This window comes from Equus asinus, chromosome X (genome assembly GCF_041296235.1).
Source record: "Equus asinus isolate D_3611 breed Donkey chromosome X, EquAss-T2T_v2, whole genome shotgun sequence".
In the NCBI taxonomy this organism is placed as follows: Eukaryota; Metazoa; Chordata; class Mammalia; order Perissodactyla; family Equidae; genus Equus; species Equus asinus.
The window spans coordinates 4,927,808-4,938,085 of NC_091820.1; the positions used below are offsets into that span (position 1 = coordinate 4,927,808).

At 40.5% G+C, this 10,278-nt stretch overlaps 1 long non-coding RNA gene across 1 annotated transcript; it reads right to left on the reverse strand.

The window, feature by feature from the left end:
• Positions 1-2,540: 2,540 nt before the first annotated feature.
• Positions 2,541-8,714, reverse strand: LOC139042648 (uncharacterized). The gene is made up of 3 exons (XR_011499617.1): positions 8,578-8,714; positions 8,108-8,225; positions 2,541-2,661 (listed from the first exon to the last, which is right to left on the reverse strand). It is a non-coding gene; the product is annotated as an uncharacterized lncRNA (long non-coding RNA).
• Between the last annotated feature and the right edge of the window lie 1,564 nt (positions 8,715-10,278).

Sequence of the window (10,278 nt, forward strand, 5' to 3'; positions counted from 1 at the left end):
TCTACTTGAAATAATCTCACTAATTTGTGGAATGATCACTCTATAATTAAACTTGTAAATTTAACCCTATAGTTTTTAAAAATACCATCTCTTTAAGGATTTTCCTAGCTGTAATTTTGACAAGGGGATAATTCCATATTACTTACTTAAAAATAAAAAATACAGGTAAGGTTTATGCCTCAGAAAACTTTTACAGATTACATTATAGTCATTGCAATAATCCCACAGACAGCCAATTCAGTCTTCAGTAAGCGCTCGATGTGGTTTTTTGTCTGTGCATAGTACTATATAGGTGCTTAGGGGAAGCAGATATGAAAGTGTTGGACCCGTTCTCTGCTCTCAATGAGCAAATAATCCAGAAGCATGATCTACTATAGGGAGAGAATTTATGGAAATTGAGATTTTTTTGGTCAAAACTGGGAATGATTTCTTTTTTTTTAAAGATTGGCACCTGGGCTAACATCTGTTGCCAATCTTCTTTTTCTTCTTTTTTTAAATTCTCCCCAAAGCCCCCCAGTAGATAGTTGTATATTCTAGTTGTGAGTGCCTCTGGTTGTGCTATGTGGGACACTGCCTCAGCAATGGCCTAATGAGTGTTGCCATGTCTGTGCCATGATCCAAACTCATGAAACCCTGGGCCGCCAAAGCAGAGCACGCGAACTGAGCCACTCGGCCATGGGGCTGGCCCCGGGGATGATTTTAAATCATAATAATATAATAACAGATTGATTTTGAGTTAGGTAGAAAGAGACCAGAAAAATAGGCTGAGTCCAGATGATCAAAGTCTTTTACTGTCTTGGTAATAAATGCTACAGTTATTTTAAAGGCAGAGAATCTATTGGTAGTGTTAAGTAGGAAAAGAGTAAAATGAGAATTTCCTTTGAAATTGTAGTGGGGAAATGATTGGTAAGGGGGAAACGCATTAGGAGCCTCTAGTGGTAGCATGATGACAGATAACCATGGCTTAGTTTTGGCTGATGTTGGTAGGATCGTGATTAATGGAAGGAAGGCTGAAAAACAGACTGAAAAAGAAAAATAAATGCACTTGATTACATGTCAGATATAGAGAACCAGAGGAAGGATCTTTAGTTCAAGTTCCTAGTTCAAGACGTTGGAAATTAATGACATCATTAAACGGAATAGGGAAGTCAGACCCAGAGGCAGTTTGGGGAAAAGAGAGTAGTTCAGTATTCAACACACTAAGATGTCAAAAATAGCAAGACACTCAAGTGTGAGCAGCAGAAGATAGCTGGGGGTACGTTTCTGGATCACAAGGGGATTTGGTTAGGACCAGAATCAGATTTGAGAGCGATCTCATAGATCTCACAAAGATCACTTTTATAAATTCTTCTTCTTCATAACATAGTGAGCTGATCCTCAGCGGCATGGAAGTGATAAGACACAGACATTCATGGCACAATACACATATAAAAGTGAATTAAAATGTATATGTCTGAAATTGTTGGCTTGCTGAATGACATACCACCTTTCCAGCTTTATGATCAGGGTGTTACCATTAATTTACATCTACTTTCCTCGCTTATTCCTTGGACTATAGCAGTATTTACCTTGTCCTGAGGCCATCAATATGCTACATTTCCCAACATGGCATTTTAGAGCGATGATTGGATGCTTCTGATCACGAGCCTTGACATTTGTGCTTATTCTTATTCAGTAGCCACAGTCGAACTTCATAAAGTAGTGGGTTAGCCCAGAGGGATAGACAGACTGGGCTGTTTATCAAGATTTGATCCCAAACATAACTGAAGTATATCCTTAACTGACTTTTAAAACCTACTTGAAGTTCAGGGCCACAAAACATATTTATTTTTGATGCAGTTTGAAATAAGAAAGCCTATGGAAAATGAAAAGATTACTGCAGCTATTTTTCAAATCCTAAAACTTTAGATTATCCTATAAATGTTGAATTCAAGAAGAAGCTGGGAAATAGGTTACAAAAATAAGTCTCATGTCTAGAGTTGCCTTTTGAAATACTGTCCTAAGAAAATATTATGGATGTAATTGTTATTTCTTTTGCATGGGCATGCTGATGTTTTAGATATATTCCTCTTTTGAAATGCATGGAAGTCTTCCGGAAATAGATACAGCATAGCAGAAAGAAAGATGCATCTAAAACTATGGTTTCACAATTTGGCACAGGGTGATGCCAGCTCTATTTCTTTTTGGCAAATTAGATTGAGGGTAAGGGATAGCACCTCCCTTGCTCCTCATGTGGGTCACACTAAGTTTGAGCATGGAGGGGGCAACAGGCTGTTCTTTCGGGATAAGTGGCAGGAAAGGCCTGGGAGCAGAGACTACAAGTCTTGGGAATAAGGAGGGATGACAGAGGAGAACAAAGGCTTAGACACCATTGATTAGGAGACCTTGAAGATCTGATACTCAAAATTTCTATGCTCCAGTCGGGGACCCATGGCTAACCCTTCCTGGCATTCCCCTGGGTATTGACAGTGCCCACTTTGTATTGTCTCCTGTCTCAAAGCAGACCCACCAACTTCCTGCATTGTGTCTGCATTGTGTAGGCTGGCTCTTCAGCTCCTAAGCATCATCACCCTCAGTCATTCTTCCTCCAGGCACGTCTTGATATCAGAACTGGCACAGAAAAGTAAGTTTCCATACTTGGCCAGTCCCATCAGCGGTTCTCTGTGGGCACGGAAGATTGAGAAAATCATTTGAATGAAATGATTTTGTAACTCCATAGCTGAGACTAATTAGAGTTACTCAACTGAAGGTCCAGCCAAGGGAATTTATTGTATTTTAACAGAATTAATTTAGTTGTTTGATGAACTATCAGTGGTTTGTAAAAACAAAGTTCATGGTTAGACACTGGAATCAGACATCAAGAGAGCTTAACTGGGGCAAACTGTGAAAATCTTTTTTAAGGACTGGCACGCAATTGTCTTAGATAGACATGAGAGCAAGGCTTCTCAGCTAGGGGCTAGTTTCCCTCCAGGAGACATTTGGCAATGTAGGGAGGCATTTTTGCTTGTGATAGCTGGAGGCTTCCGTGGGTAGAGGCCAGGGATGTGGCTAAACAACACACAGTGCACAGGACAGCCCCACCCCAGGCATGATCCAACTGACAGAATGTCAGTGATGCCAAGGTTGAGAAAGCACTCAGTAGACAATTCAGTGGCAAGAAAACAAAACTATAAATGACCTCAATTCCCTTCCAGAAAACCATGGCGTATCATTATAGTTACCCATTAAAGCATAATTAAGACAGCAAAAATGAGTTTAAATATTCCTAATATTTAATCCAGATTCTCCCTACACTCACTTCTCACTTCCTATAATTTATTAATTTAAGTGACTTTCATAATTTCTACATTCTCTGGACCGAGTTTTCTTGAAAGGCCTTTTCTTCTGAGAGAATCTTATTATATATTTTTAATCCTTGGCTCTCTGAGCTAAAAAGTATCCCATTGATTTCTAGTTGCAAGGTGAATGTTTCTCGTTTCCATTTGTATTCATGTGTGCATGCCATAGCTCACACTACATGATCCTCAGGGAAATTCTGGCTCCTCCTCCACTTGTCCAAATGGCATCCAAGTCTGTCTCTTCCTGAGAATTCCACGAAACTTCGAGCCTTACCCTCTCGCAGAACTCCCCAGCGTTTTTTCTACTCCATGTACTGGACATGTCTTGTTCCGTACCTTGGACTGTCTGACTTATCAATTACATGGCTCCGTAAGCAGACATTACATACCTTCACCAGCTTTCCTTCTAACTGACTGAGTTTCTGCCATGTGTGAGTCAAGGAGCTTTGAGAAAAGGGATCACAGATGGTCATCATTTGCATCTCCCACAGGAACTAGTACAACTTCAGGCACATAGTAGTAGTCTGAGTCGAGGCACACTTGTGGACAAGTAAGAGATACTCCTCCAAGCATTCTTTGGCCAAAGTTTTACTCTATGGTACATAATACACATATCATATCATATACATATTACAGGTTACATATATCATAGTTATATATATGATAAGTATAAAGTATGTATGTTTACCATCTATATACCATACGTATAGTATATATCTGTAAGATACATATGTATGCCACATATCTTTATATATACACCTATTTATTTATCATAGGTGTGCATATATGTATGTATTATATATACATATATGAATGTTATATAAGTATAGATAGATGGCATACATGTATCTATATATATACACGCATCCCTGATATATAGGTATATGAGGACAGGAATCACAACACAACCTCGGGGGAGGATGAAGCCTCGAACCTGTAAGCTCTCAGGAGTAGTGGAGCAGGTGGTTTTGTTCACGACCCTGGTTGGCTTTAAGGGGCCTGTGTTTTCCCTTTCCTTTTCTCTTCACTTTGCCTCATTTTTCCCTCTCTTTGGATGTTCTCTGCTTCTCCATTCTTACAGTCCACATATGGCTGCCCAGATTCCACATACGTCTTGGCAGCTCTGACCCACAGACTAGTGTCCCAGGTGAGCTAACGTACCTGATGTTGAACATTTCTATTGCTCAGCATTCATACCTGAGGAGCAGGAACTAATGTGGGCTTATGGCATGGTGAAAGAGTATATTGAAGAGCTACTGAGCACCTCACAGAACCATCAGGAAAACTGGAGAACCATGTTTGGAATGTGGGTAAGAATAATGGGGATCCTTGGGAGATAGGTCTAGCAGAGGTGGCCACTGACAAAATCACACCAGAGTCTGATGAGGACACCACTGTCTTCTGCACAAGGGGCTGATGATGCAGCTGTACCTCCATCCAAGAAGCATGGACACATGGTCTGCTGGCCACTGGAAACTGGATGTTGTGGCCACCACATCCATGCCTAGCAGGAATTCTCCAACATCCACTACTTTTTGGATCACTGTTGACAAACTCAGCATCCTCGTGGGAGGTGTCTGGTCACAGATTCATGCCTAACTATTTGAGAGGCTGAGAAAATGAACACAGGGTCTTTTGTTTTCTGTAGTAAGAGGTAGACTCTGCTACCATGGCAACCAGCATGATGAGTGTGTTCCAATATGAGAAAGGAATTTCATGATAAGTGATTCCATTTGGCACACCCAGAAAATTGAGGATAACCTTCCTGTCTCAAAGTCATCTGATTATCAGCCTTAAATCCATGTGCAACCTTAACTGTCCCTTGCCAGATAATGTATCATATTCATAAGTACTGCGAATCAGAATGTAGACATCTTTGGGGGGCATTCTTCTGCCTACCACAGTGACTTATCTAGCAAGTGTGGACATGAAATGATATTTTGTTTAAGGGTCCTAGATGTGGAGTCAGAAGAATGGTCTTGCATGCTGACTCCAATATTTACTAGTCATGATCTTGGACAATGACTAAATTTCTCAATTAATTTCTTCAATTATAAGATGAGAATCGCAGCACCTCTTCCAAAGTTCTTTTGCTAATCTTAAACTCGGTAGTTTCTGCAGAAGGAATGCAAAGCTTGTGTGGAGGTTATACATGATGCTATAGGAACAAGAGAGATCTTGCTTTGAATTGTGGCTCTCCCTCTTTCTAATTAAGGTAATTAACTTCCTGAACTTCTCATTCTCCATTTTCTCATCTGAAAAAATGGGCACAACCTCATAAAAAGTTGTGAGAATTAAATGAGGCAATTTAAATAGTCTATGTGTTGTGCCTGGTTTATAGTGAAAACCAAACACCAGCTAACACCCTAGTTTCTTTTAGACCAGGATTTCTCAGAATTTGCATTATGAATATTTGAAGCTAGGTAATTGTTTTTTGTTGGGTTCAGGGGACAGTCCTATGCATTGTGGGAGGTTTAGCAGCATCCCTGGTCTCTTCACATTAGATGCCAGTAGCCTCCTCCCCGCTAAGGTGTGACAACCAAAATATCTCCAGATGTTGCCAAATGTCCCCTGGGGGAAAGATCACCTTCCCTTTGAGGATCGCTTATTTAAACAAATATCTATTGGATGACTATGTGTTCTTTACAATATTTAATTGTAAGTTACATATTTAACTCATATATAAAAACAAAAGCACTCATATATGTACCTGCTGTCTTATAAATGTATAATACATGACCACCTCCTCTCCATTCCTGGAGTAGGGAGAAGGAGCGAGTGTGCCTCTTTGTTTTAACTTTGTTGTCGGCAGCAGAGAAATATCTGATTTATTCTAGACCAAAGAGCCCATGTTTAACATCCCATTTAGTTTGAGATATTTGTCCTTTTTTTACTTGTATACATTCATTTTGAGGCAATTACCACAATACACTTATCAGTTTAACTTAATCAAATGTGTACACTCCTATTTTGTTAGAGTACAAATCCAAAATAACAAGTGAGTGGGAAAGCTTATCGTTTTCACTAAAACCTATTATTTCTGTTATTATAAAGAAGCCTCAAGCTGTGTCTGTCTAAATGCAAAATGCACAGGAAAGCTCAAGCAGGCTCAATATTTTAATTAGAGTTAGGCCTGGGGAGTGGGGTGATAATGATCCCAGCTTTACCCTTTGACCTGAAGCAAGATGTAAATTAAGTGCTCTGGCAGGTGAGAAAGGGTCAGCATAGGGAGCGCCCCGACTAAATTTCACAAAATTATACAGATTATTGATTAGGTTCACAGCATGAAATATTCCAGAAAATTCGCCTTCCAGATGGGGAAATTTTTTCAACAGTGAGGTAGACATTGAAATCATCACTTTGCTGACTGTCCATTTATACTGATCGAGAAAGTCTTTCCCATAACCCAGAGCCCAATGGATTAAAAGGCAGAGGTGAGAATGTAGATCCCACTGGAATTTATGGCACAATCATCAGAGTTAAGGAATGGCCAGCTGCATATACGGTGTCCAAACATTGGCTGGGAGGCTGGGACACATCTCACATCAAAATTGGGTGGGCCAATTAGCTGCAGAAGTACAGAGAGCTTCCAGAAAATACTAGACTCTTCAGGGTTTCTCCAGAAATTTGTTTAATGACTAGACCAGGGTCATAGGGCAACATGAAATGGATAAAGCTGAGCAGGAAGCTTCAAGGACGTCCAACCCAGAGCATAAAAGGTGACTCAGCCAGTGGGTGGATTGTGGGCTCAGGGCACTGAGACACAGGTGACGCCTGACAGAGCACGCTGAGAAGTTTCTGAACGACCAGGTCATAATCCAGGAAAATTACATCTATCTCAGGGGAATGTAATCGGGAGCCTCTGAGAGGAAGGCCATGTCCTAGGAGAAGAGATGGACCCTGAGAAGGTTACTAAAAATGGATACAAGCCCAGGGGAACGTGAAGTAACGACCCATGAGAACCAGGCCACCAGGGGTCAGCTGGACTCAGGAGTCAGAAGTCTGGTTCTGAGACCTGGGAGATTAGAGAATTCAGGGAATTGCTCAATTTATCCTCAAGATGGCGCTTAGCCAACTTCCAGAATTTTGTCTTGGGAGCTGTCCTGTGGTCAAAGTCATCGTATGGACAGCATGAACTGACTGTGCGTTTTGATCACAGTCCAGAGACTTGAAAATCAGTCAGCTAACAACGCTAGCCTACTAATGGTTCCATATTTAATGAAGGGTCTGCTATTACCTTCAGAAGATGGAGCCATTGCTTTCTCATCTAATTTCTATGTGTATTTACTTTCTAAGACATACATAGCCTCGGGTAAGCTTCTATTTTTAGTACCATCAAGACTCAAGATAAAGCATTCCTCTGCGCAGGAATATAAAAATAGAGAAATCCATATCAGTGCTGGAATTTTTGTCAGTTAAATTATTAGTATTATTCTCATCTCTCAAATAGGGAAGTCTGGAATTGTAAATAGGCCAGAGTCGCTAAACCACAAAATACATTCCGAATGAAAATAACCTTTAGTATCTTGCCAGAGGAAAGTAACAATAATTAGTATATGAGTATTCGTCAAGTATAGCCTGTAAAGGGTCTCTAGACCAGCCTAATAATAACAGAGCAGAAAATTAGAAATGAAGAGGTTAAAGTGATAACCAACAGAGGAGGAAAACAGTGTAAACTCCATTAGCTTGGAACAAAGCAGATAACTACATGTTGTCCCTAATACACTTACTTGGTAAGCTAACCCTGCATTTTATCTGCTGAAGATTACATTGTGACTAAGCAGCTCCAAGCTTCAAACTAGCAGATGTGGGCTTCAAAGAGGAAAGAAAAATGCTCCAAATCTCCAGCTTTTCCCAGTGGCTAAATAAAATGACGGCTGCTGGCAGCTGATGGGAAGAGTTGAAAGGCAACATAGACAGGACAAATAAAATTAGGTCAGATTCGACATCTGCCTGACCCTTGGCTAAGGTTGGGTGAGGGAATTCCCAAAGGACGAAGCTGGTGATGTAGGGAGATGCAATCCCCAAAGGGGCATCCTCACTCACTCCCAGGGTGGCAGGGCATGCACTCACTGCAGTAGTTTCTCAAGGTCAAGGTAATTTTTCCAAAAAAGCAATATTTTTAAACCTATGTTCATGGGTTCATCAAGGCAACAATTTTCTTGGGCAATGGAAAACCATGCAAGATTTAAGTTAAACACAGAGGGCAAGAGAGAGCAGTCAAGGTTAGTTCTCTGACCTTGTGACATTCCACTGGGCCAGGGGTTCCCAGTCCTCCTCAGGTCAGGTTGTGGAGTCCTTAGTGTCTTGGCAATTTCTTTATGATGCCTCTAGGGCAAAAGAAAGACCTAGCAGTTTTGGTCCAAACAACTTAAGAAGAATGTATACACTAACATTTTAGTAAACATTCTTAAAAATAATATATATGAAATGGAAAGGAAAAAAGCATACTTTTATTTCATTTTTTTGTGTGTGTGCGCTGAGGAAGTTTCGCCCTGAGCTAATATCTGTTGCTAATCTTTCCTATTTTTGTATGTGAGCTGCCACCACAGCATGGCCAGTGACAGACGAGTGGTGTAGGTCCATGTGCGGGAACTGAACCCAGGCCACTGAAGCAGAGCATGCCACACTCAACCACTAGGCCACCGGGGCTGGCCCTATTTCATTCTTTAATGACCGTGACTACTTACTAAAAGGATGTGTATGCCTGTTGGGCACTGCATGACTTCATAACCCTTGGAATCAGACTGCACTCGCCCACCGTCGTGTCTTGTTCCAAGTTGATTTTTCACACAGCAAGTGCCCAGTGCTCAGCTTTGCAAAGCTCTGACACCACTGAAAGGAAGGTAGCATGACTCAATGTTGAAACTCGGAACAACCGCCAGCAAGGAGTTTGCTGGCGTCTGACAGAGATCAAGTATTTCTGTGTTTCCCTCAAAAATATAAAATACCTTATGATGCCTCTGTGGGTTATATAGTTTCTGTTGATGTAACTACTTGACTCTGTTGTGGTGTGAAAGTGCTATAAACAATACATGAACCAATGGATGTGGCTGTGTCCCAATAAAACGGTATTTGTAAATATGCCCACATTTTGTTAAAACAGGTGGTAAGTGTGATTAATTTGGTTCACAGGCCATAGTTTGTCAACATTTGTGCAAACACTTTCTATGCTGTATTGTATTTGACTGTCTTGAAAGTGGACATAGCCATAAATCTTCATTGTTTCATTTAATTCCCATAATAATCCATGTGTTACAATATCTCCGTTCTAGATGAAGGATTTGGTTTCAGAGATGTAACTTGCTGAAGGTCAAATGGTTAGCCGTGCAGTGGGGCTGATACTTGGTTCAAACAGATTCTGGCAAATCAACAAAGCCCCAGCGCTTTCTACACCACCATATTGAAATTGAGTCTGGATCCAGCCTCCCAATAATTTGCTCTTAAACTTTGTCATGAACATTAGCTTCCCTGGGGTACGTTGAATTAATAATTTAAGCAAAGCTATAAATTATTTCCCTATATCCTTCCAGGCACTATCCAGCTACAAAAGGGTCATGGATGGGAAAGATTCTAGAAAAGCGATGGTCTTCTAGATTGTAAGTTTCTTCCTCTCAACAATGACATCTTCCTTCCTTTTTGCTTACCCACGTGGGTTTTTGCACAGTACTGCCCGTGCCCAATACATTTTGCGAACTCTTGTTGAAGGAATGCTCAATGTTATTCGTATTCACATCTTAACATCTCTTCTTTCTCCACAGCACCAACAAGTTTATTGATTCCTTGTCATGTCTAAATTCTTCATTTTTTGAATACCACAAATGCTTCTCCTGGGCCCTTTTACTTCTCTGATCATGGCTTGACATATAGGGATTAAGTAAGCGATTGCTCTTTTATAGACAAAACAATTTTCTACTTCAGAAAATATTCCTTTTCTTTT